The sequence below is a fragment of the Zootoca vivipara genome, chromosome 1 (genome assembly GCF_965207765.1).
Source record: "Zootoca vivipara chromosome 1, rZooViv2.hap1.1, whole genome shotgun sequence".
NCBI lineage: Eukaryota > Metazoa > Chordata > Lepidosauria > Squamata > Lacertidae > Zootoca > Zootoca vivipara.
The window spans coordinates 98346519-98366452 of NC_142582.1; positions in this window are offsets into that span (position 1 = coordinate 98346519).

Here is a 19934-nt window from a genome sequence, read left to right on the forward strand (position 1 = left end):
AATATATCTCCAAAGACCTACTAATGTGAGTTAAATGCAGTAGCATCACCTTAGACCTGGGATGGTGAACCTGCAGCTCTCCAGATGTTGTTGGACTATCACCCAAGCCCTTTGGACATGCTGACTGGAGCGAAAGGGAGTCCAGCAACATCTGGTGAGCAACAGGTTCCCCATCGCTCTGTCAGTGTCAGTTGCACTGGTGCAACCTTAGGCCATATATGTTATGTGACTTGGCAGGATAGATGTGCCCTTTTCACCAGTCCAAGGAGGTGGATTTTGCTACATTGGACCAACTGCTTCTCACTGTTGCAGCTATCTGTGGACTTTCGTAAGACTTTGCTATAACTACTGAGGGTTCATTTTTGGAAGTTGTCAGATCCCACACAACATCTTGTGGACTCCTGCTGAGCCTGTGGCCTGGCAGGGATGGTGTGGAGGTCACAGTGAATTCAATGAGTGTATAGTATCTCTGGTTCTCATCTGCCAGTTCCCAGCAGGCTGGTAAACATTTTGGAAAGCGATTTACTTCTGTGGGCTCATTTCCAAGGCTAGAACAGAGTCAAGCTGTACATTCTTTTGCAATCCTTGCATGGATTGTAGTATTCTGTCTCCACTTATTGGTTGAACAAATCTTCTATAGCTATTTAAGCCATGTGCTGAAATGAAAGCATTTTATGTTTGAAGGGGTGAGTGAAGATCTACTGTACATAAATCAAGATCTACATTGGAATCTGCTGCCCCTGTGGATCCTGCTGCCTGAGGCGGTCACCTCTCCTTGTCTCATGAGTGGGCCAGCCCTACATTCAGATATCATAAAAAATTAGGGGGCCTCCTTATCAGGACTTTCCCCATGTCACAAGTCCTGACTAGCCACACTTCCTCTCCCCAGGCCACATATAGGTGCTCATTTGCATATATCTGAGGTGATTGTTGCAACATTGGAGGTTGGGCCAGTGCAGCACTGCTCCCCGTTATCTCCACATGGATAACATACAAAGATAGCCACAGGGACCTGATCTAGGGATACCATAACAATTGGCCAGGTTTGGCATCAATACTGTTGACCTGCTAGCAATCATGCCAAACCTTCCTTCTGTCTAAGGATGTACTGTCCACATTTTGCTTTTGCCCTGCTTTTTCCAGGTACAGGTCTGTGTTTAAAAGCTCCATGTCCAAGTGTTGTTATTGTTGTTTTGCCCCCCCCCCCGAAAATCCACTGTTTAGCACTCAATCCGAACAAATGCCAATTCGGGTTTTCCATGGATTACTCTTTGCTCCAATTGAGCATTAAAGAGCAGGTTTTCATGAGGAAAGTTCCAGACGTGGAGTGTTAAAGTGTGGACCATGGTCTGGACAGAGCAGAGGAAAGTTAAGTGTTGCTAAGCCCTAACTCTGTCTAATTTCCTTCCCGTAATGAGGATAAAATGGTGACTGCATGCTCAGATTCCTGTGCAAACTAAGCAGAAGGGGGGGCACAGTTTAACAGTCTGAATGTCCATCAGAATGCACATTGTTAACTGTAGATGCCCTCTGAAATTTCCATGTATAATCAATAGCATAGAGGCATAATCTAAGAAACTCTGTGGCAATAAATGGGGAGGTTTTGCACAACCATAAATTAACATTTATTGTGAATGTTTTTCCTTAACATAATTACTAGACTAATGCCAGTAATTAGTGCAGGTATTAATGTTAATAGTCTAGCAATTACAGTTACAGTTCTTGAATTTATTAACTTGAATCACCTATATGTTTTATAGTCAACTCTCGTGCAGATGCTTTGCTGCAGAAGACGGTGAAGTTGATATCATCGTTCTCGAGGCGAGAAGTCAAACACTCTAACACAATTGAATACATGAGTCACCCTGGGCCCTGAAAAGTCTCACAACATGTAAGCCCCAATCCCAGATCTAGTCACATACAAATAGGCTGCAAGAATATGTATATAGTTTATCACTAAACAGTCGATTATATCCTATTTGATAGTACTTGCAAGGGATGGGAACTGAAGCAACCCTCTCTTTAACTATGTAAAAAAAAACCCAATGCTGCCCATCTATATGATTGTATACCTATAATCATATATTATTTTTATTTTTAATCTCCCAACCAGTGCAACACTGAGTGGTTCTCAGCCCAGCAGAGGACCAATCCAGTCAGTCAGTCCTAGAACTGTACACTAGAACTGTATAATCTCGTTCTGCAAAACCGAACAGCCACTAAGGATATCCATGTTGAAATATAACTAAACATCTCAAGCATAGGGTGTCATATATTAGTATTTGTTTTCCATTTAATTTTTTTAATCTAAAAACTTGACACTACTTTGAAGCCTGCTCCAAAATTATATCCTATTACCTGTTTTGTGATTCACTGAATTAAAATTCTTCCAGTTAGTGTTAAACGAGTAGTGTAGGATTGCCAATAGGATCCTACTGAAAGATGTAACTGAACAAAGTTTAAACATTTACTTTTAAATCAAACACAGCTTTATCGCCTATGCACTTAGATGCATTTTTTTTAACATTCCAAAATTGAACTTTGCTGAAGTGGGTCAATAATTATTTTCCTGGCAAGATGCTATTAACAATTCACTTACATAGGGTACTTAAAGTCCACAATGTATACCAGAGAGGATAATGTAATTGAAGAGATAATGAAGTATAATACTAAGAAGTGAAATCATCTCTTGAGAGGAAAATGGCATCACATGATACCTCTTAGTTCAGCAAGCTGTCAAGAAGGAAAGGCTATAGTGGTCTTTGGCAGGAGTTTACCTACGCTAATGAATAGAAAGAGTAAGAGCTTATACTTTATTAGACTGACATGAAATCAATCACATTTGATCAACTAATGTGTCAGATTCCAATATAAGACTGAGATATTAAATGTGATGACCAAATAAAGAAGAGTTCTCACCATGGGAAAAAAGAAGAAGTCATAGCCTACTTTATTATTTTGCAAATACATTATCGAAGAATTTAGTGGTCACTTTAGAATAAAGAGCTAATAGGTTTGGCAAGAACTCAGATTTGCATGACCTTCCTGTTCACTCTGCCAAACCAAGAAATGAAGTAAATGTGGAAAGGTTGCCATAAAGAAACCCACATTTCCTCACTATATTGGACACTAAAATGTCTTTTAGGGGTTATTAGGGTGTGTGCATGTGGGATTCAACTAATAGGTCCCACCAGTGGAAGCCTGCACAAGGGCTGGACTCGCTCTCCCCCCATGTCCCCCAAATTAGTTGTGGGGGTGTCAAGCGTACCCCCAGAATAGTGCTCCATCTGGCGATATTGAATTCCTCCTTGCACATTTTCCTTCAAGGGGCTAAAATCCAGCAACCCTATCTCCCTGTCAGTTTTGATCTATATCATTCAGACGTCCTGGGCTCTGTCAGATAAGTAGTACTGATCACTTTGTGGAACTTGAAAACGGCTTTTAGCCATGCCAAAAAATGTCTCATATGGGGTGGAGTTGGCAAATCAGCTCTATTGGGAAAAGAATTAAGGGAGATCATCCAAATGCCACAGTCAGTGTAAAGGGACATTTTGTCAGAGAGCCAAAGGAAGGACAAACGTCAACTCAGCAGAAAGCCAAGTTGTGAATGAAAAGGGACAAGATGGAACAAAAATGCTGAGAACTTGAACTGCAATCCAAGCACCTGACCTGCCAGGCTCAGAGTGGTCATTCTAGGTGGGGCAGAGGTCTCTTTATGTCCAGCCCAGAAAAGGACCACCAGTCTTCAATGCCAATGCCACTTCTCTAGTGCAGAGCACCCTGCTCCACTCTCTGAAAAATGTGGGTGGGTGGCATTCCCATTGGCTCAGAATCCTCTGGATCTGACCCCATTGCTGTCTCTTGATGACTATTTGCCCCTCCCACCTTATGTACTGGCTGGTGTGAGGAATGGGCCTGCAGATGCAGTGGTAGCTATGCCATCCATCTGGCCAGAGGAAAGATTGCTGTGGGGATTGCAATCCTATATCCACATTGAGCTCAAAGGGTCTTACTTCCAAATAGACAGGTAAGGCCTGCACTGTTAGCATTTAATACAGCCTTTGAATCAGAATGGAAACTATGCTGTTAAATATACAGCAAGAGGCTGCAAAACAAATGAGAGAATCTAGCAAGTTATATTTCATGTAACTAAAACGTAAGTTTAGACTATATTATTAAGACTATATTATTATTATTTTTCTTGAAGGGGCTTTGAAACTAGGCCACTGGTTGTAATCTTTCCAAATGTCCAGAAGACAACAGACATCCTTAAGTGCTTCTTTCATCTGGTGTGACAATGCTCAGGGCAGCTAAACATAGCTCCCTCTCCAGTTTCTAATATCTCTTTAGAAGACTCTGATCTAAATGCATTTGGCTTCAATTGTAGAATGAAAAATAATAACCTAACTGAAATTGATTTCATTCTCACTGAAAATGGTTTGATGTCATTCATGATATGTGGATTACTTTCTGTGCTCAGATCTGCGAGGTGGGGTAGTAGTAGCTGAAGGAAACCTATTGAGTTAGTTCCTCAGAATGTTCTTTATTTCTTTCAAAACTGTATGTTCTTGAAAGTTTTTTATTTCAAACATGAAGAGAATGAACTATATAGCCTAGGCAGCAAAATGCCACAAATGCAGCTTAATTTGACGGACGAGTTTTATTTGTGTATGTTATGCAAAGTCCCAGGATCTAAAGAACAAAAAGGAAGATAGAGCGCTACTCCAGCCTGCTCAAAGGAAATCTTCAAAGGCTTGGAAAGAATAGACTCTGATATGTATGGTAGGTTAAATTTCAGTAGTCTCAACCAGACTGCCAAGTGTTTTCCTCAAGGGGAAACGGCTAGCTTTTTTGTTTTTGTTTTTTGTTTCATCTTTGAGGCTGTCTTAGACTGATCCATGGCTCTGAATGTAAACTGCCAAAGAATATTGGGTCAATTCCTCTGAAATCAGCCAAGTTAGTTTTTTGCCTCACTGCACTCTGAAACACTTCACAATGTCGGAGCTTGCAGTGAAATTAATTTTCCATCAAGATCTGTAGATTCCGTAGTTTTTATTGTTTGAAATACTGTATTTTAATGTGTTATAGAACTGTGGTGTGGAGATGGAATCAATAACATTTTACTTTGTTATTGCCTTTGTATTTTGAAAAGGTCCTAGCTATATTTTTAAATAGATTCTTGACCATTCTTTATCCTGAATAAGCAATAGGGCCTTCTCCCTTGCCCTCTAGGGACACTGTGTTGTGATCCCCAGTATATAAGGTTGGTAATTTCCCTTACCTGTTACACACTCTTCTTTTATCTTCTTTAAACAGCCAATAAGTGTTGAAACAATTCAAGGGGCTTGTGTAGATGATGTTTAGTTTGGATTAATTAGCCGTATGATGTATAGAGAGAAACATTCAAAAGATTACTGAAATGAATTGAAGTGCAATTTACCAGGGGGCAGTTACATCTGAAGTATAGCAGTCCTATCACTTAATCTGAAGGCCCACTCTCAATCCTCGAAAGACTATGGGTTGTTCCCAAAGGCTGCAGAAGACCAGGTACACAACTGATCTTTCCCCTTCCCTCCTCCCTCCTGCTGCCATTTGGAGAGAGAAAACAACACCCCACTTTCAGGGAGGTTAGGGGCTCTTCTGAGCAGCATTGGATGACACAAGGACAGCAGTGAGAGAGGGAAAACCCTCAGTTTGGGGAAGAATATTATTGTGCAATGAGAGCACCTCCTTTATGTTTCAGGGGGTGCAGGGAACTGAGGGTACAGAGGGGGGGATCAGTTGTGCTAATGTTACGTCAGTCATTCAAGCTTGGGATATAACCCTAGATTCGCTCCACCCACCCAATAATGAAAAAAACTCCAAATTTTGGCTTATGAGAGCTTCAAGTCCTAGTATTTCACCATCTATGACCCCTTCAGAAAACTTTGAAATCAGGCTTGCAAAATGCATGATGGACCCACTCATCTTATTACTCATATGCCTCAGATCCTTGTACGTATTAGGATAAAAGTGATTCTATGACATTTCTGGATTCCAACGCCCATCACCCACAGATAGCATGGCAAACAGGGAAGAGGAGAGTTGTTATGCAGCTTAATAATAATAATAATTCATCTGGAAGGCTGCCCACAGGTGGCTGCCCACAGGTTCCCCTTTCATGTCTTGACTGATGAAAGCAATAACGAACCATTTCAATAACTGTGAACAGAACTGTCTTGCAGTGATGAGGTGGCACAAGCGGGACACTGGTTGTATCTTCTACTTTCTTCTGCTCACAGAGAACAAGGGAAATGGATGGAAAATATATTTAGCCATCTATGCTTTGCTGGCAAGCATTTCAACATCAGAAAAAGCAACTAAGTGTGATTTTGACTTGCCGTATCTGTTATAATAGAGAATTCATTATTATTTTTTAAAGTTTTTACAAGGGGTGGGATTCAGTTGGTGTCCTTGCACTCATGGAAGTGCTTTTATTCAGTGGATGCCTCCATTCAATGAAAAGGGAAGTGGAGATTTCTGCTGATTCCTATGCCCCCGGCAGCTCCCAGCAGTAGCTGAAAATCGCCTCCAGGGAGCTGAGGGCTTCTCTAGACCAGGTTGGAGGCTTGGTGCAGAAATAATGAATTTGCAAGAAGTCTCTCTTATTGTCTGATAGCAAAGGCATTTATTGGATCAGAGGGCATCAGCTGGGTCCCACCGTGAAGCATCTAAGTAAAACAGGGAGCAAAATCCTGCCAAACCAAACAGTGATCCTGGGACGCTCCAATGATTTCAGGGAAGGGTTTTCATTTCTTTTAGGTACATGATCTAACCTCATTTAAATAAGTGGGACTTAAAAGGGCTGGATTTTGATTGGATTGTGTGCCCTTTTTTATCACCAGATAACTAAGGAAAGGTTTTCCAGAAAGACACCCTATACATGCAAACATTGGGGCATATCTACCAGGAGAGGGCATTACTATGCTGTGTTAACACATTGAAGCTCCTAAAGCCCAATACAGTGGACCCTCGGGTTACATTACCATCAGGTAACATAAACTTTGGGTTGCGAATGCGGCAAACCCGTAAGTGTGTTTGCCGCTCGCACATGCGCAGAAGCGCTCTATGGCGCTGTGTGTATACGCAGAACATGTGCCTCCGGTTACGAAATCTTTGGGATATGGCTGGGCCTCTGGAACGGATCCCGTTCGTAACTGGAAGTACCCAAACTTCATGTTTGCAGACAAAGCTTGGTATGATATTGTCAGCATCCAGAAATCGGGACCCAGAAGCTGGTATCCACTGTTTGCTCCCATGCACACTTTTGTCTATCTAGTTAACTCTTCTTTCATTTCTCTACTCCTAGTTCCAGTATAGCTCTAGCCTTTCTGCCCATGTGCTTACCCTTGTTCTAGATGAAAACTCAGTTTTTGAAAATCTGAAAATGAATTACACAAGTATTGTTATACAATTCCTTTTTTTGCTAAGAGATTAGAAATAGGAGTAGGCTGCAGAGGATCTATGATTCCTTGCTTGAATTCTAACCATGCTACAAATCAAGTGTATTTCGCTTCCTGTATCCTGTGTGCCAGGGGATGGACGCCTCTCCCAAAACTGCGGAGAGAGGCAGATGGACAATCAGAAAATGATGGGCGAAATTGCATTTTCTGCATTCCTCTTTGGTTGGAAGAGGAACCTGGCTCTGACCTGCAGTTTACCTGGCAGTGTGGCACTCGCTTCCCTATGGAATGCAAGGACAGGCGAACACTGGGTGCATAGAGCACTCTGGCTGCCGTGACCCCCTGACTCGTGACCTCAGGTTATCCTGCTAATTGGGGTTTTTAAATTGTAGTAAACTACAGGCTCATGCTAGAGACAATGAGATAAGAAACTGCGAAAACAACCCAGCTACAAGGATTTAGTTGTAGTTAATAGTTAGTTAAATAAATAAAATTAATACAACAATATTCGTATTTCTAACCATGGATATGTAAAATTATTTTAAACTTTGATTTAAATTTATCACAAACAACAGCAGACCTACTTTGGAATCTTCCCACGATACCTTTTCAAGATTTAAGTGGACTGCCTCCACACTGTCCTGCCCCCTCCACAAATACACACAGAACAAAGCAACACTCCATTTATGAAATGGGAAACATAACACAAATATTGGGCACTTCTCTTCATGAAGAATAGAAAGTCGAGCTTTGGAGCAAATGTCTCCATGGTATGAATGGAACATGCACCAATGCTTGTGTTTTTATATTGTAAATTACCCTGTGATCCTCAGATGAAGGGTTGCATAGAAATTTTATGAATGAATGACTAACAACAACAATAACGTGTCTCCACCCTCATCGTTCTGCCCGGACACTGAGGTCCAGCGCTGAGGACCTTCTGGCGGTTCCCTCGTTGTGAGAAGCCAAGTTACAGGGAACCAGGCAGAGGGCCTTCTCAGTAGTGGCACCCGCCCTGTGGAACGCCCTCGCACCAGATGTCAAAGAGAAAAACTACCAGCAGACTTTTAGAAGTCATCTGAAGGCAGCCCTGTTTAGGGAAGGTTTTAATGTTTAATAGATTATTGTATTTTAATATTCTGTTGGAAGCTGTCCAGAGTGGCTGGGGAAACCCAGCCAGATGGGCGGGGTATTAATAATAATAATAATAATAATAATAATAATTACAACAACACATTTTCTGTTCAACTGGGCACTGAAAACCAAATTCCGAGATCTTGTCAGCCTGGATAGCTCAGCTGGTTAGAGTGTGGCGCTGATAACACCAAGGTTGCAGGTTCGATCCAGCTGCATATTCCTGCATTGCCAAGGGGTTGGACTAGATGAATCTCAGGATTCCTTCCAACTTTACAATTAACGTGATTCTATACAATGGATGATTCCAAGCATTCTTATACTCTATCTTGCTCTTTTATTTTAGAGAAACCATACTATCCTGTATTTGGAAAGTAATTTGTACATTGGCTCACAAGAAGAGGTTTTTGTTCTTGTAATTATTATTCACAGAAGGAACTAAAATCCATCAAATTCTCTTGATATAGGAAAGAGACACAGAGGCAGTTCTTACCCATTTCTTCTACAGCCATTTTTCACACTGATCTGGAGGATCTTCCAAAGCTATGGAGTATTTTTTTTCAGGGAGTATAGGAGCAAGGAGAATCAGCAAAGTATCCTGTGGGTCATAGGTAGTCTAGATCCAGCCCACTGTGTGGTAAAAAGTGGGCATCAAATATATATTAACAGGAGATTGACTTGTGTTCATCATGTCAGCCAGAGAAACCAACAAGTAATTTAGAGATCTGTTTCCCGTTAGTGAGAAGTGCTGTAGTTGCACACACTGCTGCCCCAAATCATGTTTTGCTTTTTGATTCATGTTCTGCTTTGCTGTTAAGCAAGACCACTGTGAGAAACCAGGACATACACAGATAGTTTGAGATCAGGCAGATTTTTTAATCTTCTACCTAATTTTACAATTTCCCTTATAGCTGATTAGGTAATTAAGAATGCCATTTTCTATAAAATGCTTTAAAGGGGCCGTCCAAATTAATCTTCTTTATATTTGATCACAATTTATCTCCTTGGTTACAGAGACGGCAAACACCTACCTGATTAAGTCATTCATCTTCCTTAATTCTAAACAGTGCAACTTGGTGAAGTTATAGGGTCGCATATTGTATTTGTTTATTGCGGTGGGTGTCTTCATACTTTTTTTTTTCAAAACATGTTCAGTTTGATTTCCAGACACTGAGAGCATTATTAACATAGACATAGCAAAGTCTTCAAAAGGGCCCCAACATGGCTCAATGGAGAACGCCAAGAAACATGCATTGAAAGGCAAATACATCCCATAGCAAGTGTATTGGTTACTGAACACAAACTGAGCAGTCAGAACCCACGGGATTCAGTCTTGCAGGCAGACCTCCATTCAATACTTTAACCTTGTATGTAAAGTGTTGATTCAATCATTGCATCTTCACAAACTCAAAACACTGGTATTTACAAGCCAAGCTTAACTCAAGTGTTGAAGAAAGACTTGTACCAAACTGAATATCCCTTCTGCCTATCCGATCCACACAACAAATGGGGGGGGGAGGTGTTTTCTTGTTTTTGTAGCAGTAAGATTAGGAGACAAGACCATGAGAATATGTACTACGATTATGGCAGTGTCAGGATAGTGCAAAGTATTGAATTAATAAGTTGAGAAGATTTTTGCTACCGGACTTGTAGTTCTCACATGGTGAGACTGACCCTACAACATAATACTTTAGTAGTTCTAGGCATTGCTTCAAGGGCCTCTCCGAGTCTGTTATATGTTTCCATTGGATCATTCTAGGTAGACAATAATTTCACTTGACCCCTGCTGTGTCTTCCATGGGTCCAACCTTTCCTAAATGTGTAGTAAATTGCACGATATGTTATATTGTTGTGGTTTTTGAGGACCTTGAAATATGTTGCTGCTCAATGGGGACCTTCTCCTTTCCTTTATTATTTATTTTTTTATTTTGCTCTAGGCCCAGAAGAACGAATGCAAGAAATTGAGTATGTGATCTAAACCATTCCTTGGAATGCTCTTCTATTTTTCACTTCAAATAAATCGTTCAAAACTAATTTGGGTGGTTTAGATTTAGAGCAGAGCTTTATAATTAAGCCTCTGTTTTCACTGGCTCCTTTGGAAGCAAGGGTGGGATATAAATTTAGGAAATAATAAATATCATAATTAAATACAGGGCAAATAATTGTTTTAAAAATAAAGACTCATGCAGGCACAGATTGCATTCTAATACACACATAGCGGTTTTATTTGTAAGAATATCAATGTTGAAAAGAAGTCAACTTTTTAAATCTTTGGATTCTTTTTTAATTCAAAAACTCAATTAATTCTTATAGCAAAACATCTGAAGCCAAATAACTGCTACCATCCCCAGTGAATATAAATCCCACCATAACAGTTATGTTCAGAGATGGCGCACCATGTCTTCCGCTGAAGATCTATAACAAACAAAAAAGGCTGAAGTGTTAGTGACATTTAGGAATGCAAGATTATAGAAAGATAGCTCAATTGTCAAAACAGAAGAAATGAATGTAGTTTAGGTAGAAACCTTTGGGAAGTTCTGCTGCACAACCCCCACCCCTCCAAAATGAATGAGAGTAGTGCAATAGCGCTACCATTCTCCAGCACCACTTTCATTCATTCCAATGCTGCACAGATCCTCAGCGGATCTGAAAATAAATACTATTGTGCTCTAGTACAGTTCCCATTTGTTTTAATGGGGTCTGCACTGATTGGAGGGGGTTTAAAGATCCTGGTGAATTGCTCCCTTGTTTTTCAACCCACAGAGATTTCAGCAGTGTAACTGTAAATACTAACACAAAGTAGAGAACTTCATCCAATCTTTCATGCTCATGCCAATGTAACTCACATTGAAAAAAGGGAAAACACGATACCTAAATCCCTTCCAAAAATCTTAGTTTTTCCTCGTAGAAAAAAAAATATATCTTGGCTGAATTTAGAAATTTAGCTTTTAATTTTTAATGTTTGTCTTTATTGATACATCTATTGATATTAAGAGATTAGATTTAGAAGGGCAACCGCTGAATAGCATTTTGTCAAATATTCAATTAGCTGAAGTTAAACTAATGTATAAATAAGAATGCAACATCAGTCTCTTACTTATTCATAGTGTTGTGATAACATAATCAGGGACTAATGTCTGCAATACATAGTTTGCAATTAAACCTATGCGCCAATTGCAATAATGAGGTTTCACTTTCTTTTTTTCCCTTTTTTTATATAGCAACAGCTTAAGGCTAATTCACGCCTATATATTGGTTAGCCAATGTTATTCCCAAGAAAACAATTTGGTAAAAGAATATGCAAGTTGCACAATGGAAACAGAGGAAGTTCAACAAGGAGATTGGGCTTTTTAGCTTCACCTTTGCTGTGTGAAACCTTGAATAAGTAGAGGTTTGAATTGTTTACTTGCAGTAGTGGCAATGATATATGTTACTTGATCACTTCTCCAGGGCTAGGGCTTTCCTTCACCTTGTGTCTGGATTAGCAGCCCATTTCAGGATCACATTATGAATGGTAGTCTTCAAGCTGTCTACTCTTGCATTGATGTTTAGGGGTCAAGCCATCCGTGACTTGGTGGCCACATAGTCAAGACTCTTGTACAGCCTATAAATGATTATACCCTTAAGACGATGCATATGTCTCATAGTTGCATTAATATTTGAAAATGTTACAGATTAAAGTTTTGCTTATGTTCTTCAGAGCAGTCCATATTGCTAGAAGTACTGGGTGAGATGACTAAAAATATAATGCTAGAAGATCCTTGCTGGATCAGGTCAAAGGCCCATCAAGTCCCAAATCCTGTTCTCCCAGTGGCCAGCCAGATGCCTGTGGGGAACCTGCAAACAGGACCCAATCGCAACAGTTGCTAACAAGACTGAGCTTGCTGATAATGTAGCACTGAATTATATGCATTATCATGTGCTCCTGTGACATCAAGGAAAGCTAGGTTAGATTTACTTGATTTGTGCAGCCCAAATGGTGTGCAGGTTGACTCAGAATAACATTCACACAAGTACGTTTATGATGAATGCTCAGGGAGACCTTTTTTTGCAGAATTATGGTATGTTTCAGCTTGATCCAATCTGGTTCTTAGTTGTCCAAACATCCGCATGGTGAAAATCAGAGTGATTTAGGATTCTTTGTAATTCAACCTTAACTGATTCAAGTGGACTGCATTATCTGTATCAATGAGATACGACATTAGTTGCCCCTTTTGACAAAAGGGACAACACGTGAGTACAATAGGTATATTAGTTGTGTAGAAAAACAACTGCCCCTATTCAACCAATTTTTGTGCTAAGGAAGTGACAAAAGCAGCTTTGCTATTATTTTTTTAACCCCAGCTTTCCATCTAAATCTATGTATCTGGGACATATACAGTGGGACCGCGGTTTACGAACACCTCGGTTTATGAATTTTCGGTTTACGAACGCTGCGGACCCACCTGGAACGGATTAATTCACTTTCCATTACTTTCAATGGGAAAGTTCGTTTCAGTTTATGAACGCTTCAGTTTATGAACAGACTTCCGGAACCAATTGTGTTCATAAACAGAGGTACCACTGTATTTGGAATAACCATGGAACAAGAAGATGGATATGACTTACTAAAAGCTGTTTAGGAAACAGGTTTGGCAGGAGATTTTCATCTTTCTGTCTAGAAATTATCCTTCTGGAAGCATGGCAGATTTTGGTTTTGTTCATTAAAACCACCATAGATGCTTTTCTAACTTTTGTTGTTTTGCAGCGTAACCATAATATATAGCACGTTCTTTTAACTATTATCTCCCCCAGAAAAAGATAACGTTTAAGAGTCTCACACCCTTGAGACTCTTGGTGAGTGCTGGCAGAGTTGTAGACAAAATGGAGCCACTAAGAAACAAAAGGGAGGCATTAGCACACTTGTGGCAACTCCAAGGTTTGCACACATGCGCATGCACACACAAACACACACATTAGAGGAAAAACCCTAAAGAAACAATGTAGCGATGGCTATTTAGCCTCGTGAGTTTATGAATAGCAAACTTTTCCAGGTTCTTAAAAATCAACTTTTACAAATCAGCAAGGAAGTCTAAATAAGCCAATGGATTTTCCTACAGTAGATAGTAATTTTATTTTTATTTTTTTTTAAAAATGGGATTCCCTACACATAATTAAGGGAATATATTGTTGACATTAGCCCAAATTCATTCTTTTGTTTACCAGTGAAAGATGTCTCAAGGGCTAATAGAAAACGCCATGAAAAGTAGGCTTATTTTTGTTTCCTTGGTTCATGATTACTATGTCCAGACATTTGAACTGATACTGCTGGACTACATGAGGATAACAAGAGATCACTATCTGCTGCAAATTACTATTTTTTTTAAAAAAAATACTTTACATCTTTTCATTTCTTCTGGATAATATTTTTGAACCAACTTGTCTGCCTACCTCATACCACCAAATTACATTTCCTGAAGAAAAAAGGAAAGAGTTTTTCATGCACTCCACACTCCCATTTCTATTTCCTTTCACTGCTCGTCTCCATTATTAGCACACTGTAAAGTAGGTAACACTCCTACACATCTTTACTTTCAGATAGACCAGTTCATACAAATAGGGTCATTCTGGAATAAATAGCTTGAAAATTACAGTCCTGTGCCTGTAAATGAAAAGCATGAGAGATTTATATTTCTTGAAGAACAAATTAGGCAAGGATGAAAGCACAGATCCAATGCAGTTTATGCATATTAACTAGCCAAAAGTGAAATAAAAGTAAACAATGCTTTAAATTGTTTCAGCTCTGAGCCTGCAAATCTTTCAGCTCTGAGCCTGATTTAAATCTTGTATGGTATATGTAGCGCAATGCCCAATGATACAAAATCATGTCTTGATTTTTAAGATTTTTTCTAAAAGTTCATTAGTTCAATTAAGTTGTTCTTTTTAAATCATTCTGTAATGCAGTGATCTTCACTGTATGTCATTTGGGACGTGATCTCATAAGGACATCCTACTCTCCAGTCTGAAAGAAAATGCTGCATGCAGACAACAGTAATTTTTCACTGCATGACTAATATTTACTTGCACATAGAATAGAGATAAAACTCTGGTATGTGAAACCCCATGAATGCCCCAGATAACAGGCCCAGGAATGAAATTCACTAGTACAGGGTGACACTGGATATTATCTTGGCATTAATACTATGAGCCAGTGTGGTGAAGTTGTTAAGAGTGTCAGACTAGGGCCTGGGATACCAAGGTTCAAATTCCCACTTGGTCATGAAGCTCTCTGGGTGACCTTTGGCTAGTCACTGCCTGCTAGCCTAACCCACCTCCCAGGGTTGTTGTGGAGATTGAGAAGGGAGAGAACCAGAAAAAGCTGGGACATAAATGCAATGAATGAACACGTTTCTATCTTAAATTTGCCAGTAATTTTTTAACCCTTCCAATCAGGATTTTTATCACTTCCAATCAGGATTCGGGCCTCACCATGGGACTGAAACTGCTTTGGTTGCGCTGGTCGATGATCTCCGGCGAGCTAGGGACAAAGGTGAGAGCTGTTTCCTAGTTCTGCTGGATCTCTCAGTGGCCTTTGATACCATCGACCATAACATCCTTCTGGACTGTCTATAGGGGCTGGGAGCTGGGGGCACTGCCATACAGTGGTTCTGCTACATCCTCCTGGGCCATGTTCAGAAAGTGGTGTTGGGGGATGAGTGTTCAGACCACTGGGCACTCACTTGTGGGGTGCCTCAGGGTTCCGTTCTCTCCCCCATGCTTTTTAATATCTATATGAAGTCGCTGGGAGAGATCATCAGGGGGTTTGGGCTGGGTGTTCATCAGTATGCAGGTGACACCCAGCTCTACCTCTCTTTCAAATCAGAACCAGTGAAGGTGGTGAAGGTCCTGTGTGAGTGCCTGGAGGCAGTTGGAGGATGGATGGCGGCTAATGGATTGAAGTTGAATCCTGATAAGACAGAAATACTGTTTTGGGGGGACAGGAGGTGGACAGGTATGGAGGACTCCCTGGTCCTGAATGGGGTAACTGTGCCCCTGAAGGACCAGGTGCACAGCCTGGGAGCCATTTTGGACTCACAGCTGTCCATGGAGGCACAGGTTAATTCTGTGTCCAGGGCGGCTGTCTACCAGCTCCAACTTGTACGCAGGCTGAGACCTTACTTGCCTGCAGTCTGTCTCGCCAGAGTGGTGCATGCTCTGGTTATATCCCGCTTGGACTACTGCAATGCGCTCTACGTGGGGCTACCTTTGAAGGTGACCCGGAAACTGCAACTAATCCAGAATGCGGCAGCCTGACTGGTGACTGGGAGCGGCCGGCGGGACCACATAACACCGGTCCTGAGAGATCTACACTGCCTCCCAGTACGTTTCCAAGCACAATTCAAAGTGTTGGTACTGACCTTTAAAGCCCAAAACGGCCTTGGTCCTGTATACCTGAAGGAGCGTCTCCACCCCCACCATTCAGCCCGGACACTGAGATCCAGCACCGAGGGCCTTCTGGCGGTTCCCTCATTGCGAGAAGTGAGGTTACAGGGAACCAGAGAGAGGGCCTTCTGGGTAGTGGCACCTGCCCTGTGGAACGCCCTCCCAGCAGATGTCAAGGCAATAAGCAACTACTTTACTTTTAGAAGACAACTGAAGGCGGCCCTGTTTAGGGAAGTTTTTAATGTTTGATGCTGTACTGTTTTTAATATTCGGTTGGAAGCCGCCCAGAGTGACTGGGGAAACCCAGCCAGATGGGCGGGGTATAAATAATAAATATTTATTATTATTATTATTATTATTATTATTATTATTATTATTATTATTATTATTATGTGATAATGGGGAAAATACTGTTTTCTAAATTTCCCATCATATTGCAAATCTAGTTTTTGTATCTTTTCCCATGCTTCCTTTAAGATTATAAAAATACAACATTGAGAGAATAATAGACTTGCATTTTCTTAGTGCTTTATTGTCTAATATCAAGATGAGGTTTTCTTTGTTTGTTTTTAAACCATAGTTAAGTTTAAAGGCAAATCTCTAGAAAAGGTGTTGCAAGCATGCCCCTGTTAAATCAAAGTATGAAGCTGAGCTCAATTTTTGATGTGTGAGAGACAATATGGGATATGACGGTCAGATAATCACATCCCTGGTGTGATAGGTTCTCATGACATGCCTGATCTTTACAATTGCTTTCTAAGAGAAAGAAATCTCCTTGAGGGGCTGTAAAGATGATATATCTGTCAGTAAATACTGAGCAGTAGGTTTCAAGACTTCTGTTGATCTTTCTAAGATCAGGACTACTCATTTAGAATAACAACCATTTGATTACTTAGCATGCTTTTTTCCTGTGCAAAGAAAAGAAAAAAGAAGAAAAGAACAGTTAATACAAGCAACATCAGTATTAAAGATTATTTTAATATGTAGATTCATACAAATGATCACTGCTTAAAAGTGCCACATGGTCCCGCCACCATCAGTTACACATTTAATTTTTCCTTCCCAAGCAAATGGCAGATATTAAACTTAGTCACATTACATAACATAGACATGGTTTAAAATGGCAACACTTCCAACATGGCATGTTAAATAAATTCATTATGATCATATTAGTATTATGATATAGAAAAATAGCAAGACTCCTTTATATTCATAGTTTACTACAAATAGGGTTTTTATTGCACAATGCCCCCCTGACAGTGAGTATAATTTTCATTTACATTACTTGCTTGGTTTTGGACTGTTTGTCCATTTCGGGTTATTTATTTATTAAATTTCAATCTTGCCCTTTCTCCCAAAGGAGCCCAGGGCAGCTAATAATAAAACAGCAAAACAATTCATTTTTTTCCTTTAAAAAAAAAAGGTCAGCAATCAGTAATGGAGAATTTTGCATCGTGTTGATAATATTGCAAACAATGTCGTTTATTACTGGAACATCCCTATTTAGCATTTGTGAGCAATGGGCAGAGCATATGTCATAGAAGATGTGAGATCCTATCTTTCTCTCTATTACTCTAGAATTCCAAAGAATAAGAATACTTCTTCATTCTGGGTTCCAGAGCAATCAAGCTTTAATTGCAATATTGAAGAGTAGTATATCATTAGATTTTCTGAAACAAATATGAAAGCTTTCCATATTTTACTGTTCATTTTTATGAAAGAGATACTGTGGTCATAGGCTCATGCAATCTCAAACGTGAATCCTGCAATCTATCAGCACTGAGCTGGGAGTAAATCTCACTGAATTCAATGGGACTTACTTCCGAGTAAACATATATAGTACTGCACAGGCAGGCTCTTACCTGCTTGATCGCCCCCATTCATTACAATGGACCACATATATGCCACAGAATGTGCACACAAGATGAACTCCTTTTAGTTAAAGGAACGAGAAATGGAGCCATTTTGAAAGAGGTCGTTCCATGTGCACATTGGAGCACAGTGTCCGGAACAGGGAGCTGGATTATGAAGAATTTAAGTTTCTTCCATAAAACTGAAAAGTGAAAACAGGCATTATATACTCCTTATATTACAAATTCTATATAATTTAAATAAAAAATAAATGTGTATATTTATAAAACAAATACAAATAAGTATTTCTCCAGAGCACTCTCAAAATAGATTGCTATATATGCTTCAGACCCATTTAAATTTATTAAAATGTCTAGGCTTTCGCATTAACACCATCTAGAAATTCCCCAGTGTATGTTTACAATTGTAACAGGGGGACAACTGTCCTACAATAATATGGCACAAGGTTGTTTTTTTTTAAAGTAGACAAGACTGAATACTCCCCCCCCCCCAATACCAATGAAACAATTGTTTCTCGTTCCAGTAATATTATTTGTTGAATATGACATTTCTCCTCCTAAACCCAACTGCTTTGATCTGTACCTTTTCTGCAAATTCAGTTCGTGGCACTGAGGTTTCATAAGATATAGGTCATACGCTAGTATTCTATGAATTGATATTTAGTACTTTAAAGTATCGTGAATGAACCGTCTATGCTATATGTTTTGTTGATTTTTGTTTAATGCACATAATACTTACCAATCGTGTAAATGGCACTGACATACAACTGCAGCTAGCTATGTATATTAATGCCTATGAGAAAACAGATTCCAGGAGGGAAAACTTTTAGATACTTGAGGCTAAATTAACTTTCCTCCTTGTAGATTAAACAAAACATGCAGTATTTTACAAGTATGTAATACTGTGTACCATATGCATACATATTTAGCTTGTTTTTGTTCATTTGAAGAACCACCAGTCCCAGTACATGTAACCAATGCTTTCTTGTAGTAATAAAGCATGTCTCCCTCAGATTTCTTAGGCTCCTGTTCTTGTTGACACTTTGCATTAGGCATAACCTTAAGGGGTAATAATGTTCATATTACACTGTGCAATACATGTCAGGATGTGTACTGAGTTTGTGTGACCCATCATGAAAATTTCCAATGAAACTCTGACATAGGGATTACATTCACTGTTAAATTACTAAAATCTACCAATTTTAATGCTTTAAGACTGTTTATTTTTTCCAATAGAAAAATAAATCTCATACATTTGAAGTGGTACACAAAAAACTGGGATAAAATTTATCAGATTTCTTGATAGCACCATTTACACATTCTTTAAAGTAAACATTAATATGCACTTTCTTAGAAAGCGATATAAATATATAGATATATAAATACAGGACTCGCTAACCTCTGTTAACCATCTGAATGTGATGGAATAATCTATCTCTACTGTGCAGGTAGGTTTGTGCATGGTGGTGTGGCAATATTTTAAAAGTTTGTTACAGATGTGATGGGAAGCTGGAAGGAGTCGAATAAGCAGAAAAAAGAGCTTAGATCTACTGTAAGCAATGAGTCGGAATGAGCCGTTAAAGGTTAGAATTTATCTTTGTTTCTGATCATTCAATGAGAAAAATGACTTCCACAGAAATAGATAGTTTTAAACTGTTTGTAGAAAGGGGTGGAGTGGTGGGGGTGAAATAGGATTGAAAGTCCTACAGGTAATAGCAATAACTGGAAGTGCAGACGAAATTGGTCTTCAGTGCAAAGAGGAAGGCAGCCATTTAAAAAGTCTAAGTGCAATGTTGTGGTGCTGAAAGAAAAGCTCCAGGTGATAAAGGAAAAAAACAAAAACTGCAATGCAACTTCAAGCAGTAATTTTGTGGTGCTGAAAGGACAGCTCCCAGTGTTGAGGAAAAGATCTTGGATCTAGAATGAGGTGTCCAATCTGTATGATAAACAGCACACTGTGTCTCAGAGCGCCTATTCAATCTCAGTAAGTAAATGAAATATTGATTGAAAGTGACCCTGAAACAGAATGCATTAAAAAGACATAGAAAGCTGCAGAACTGAGGTA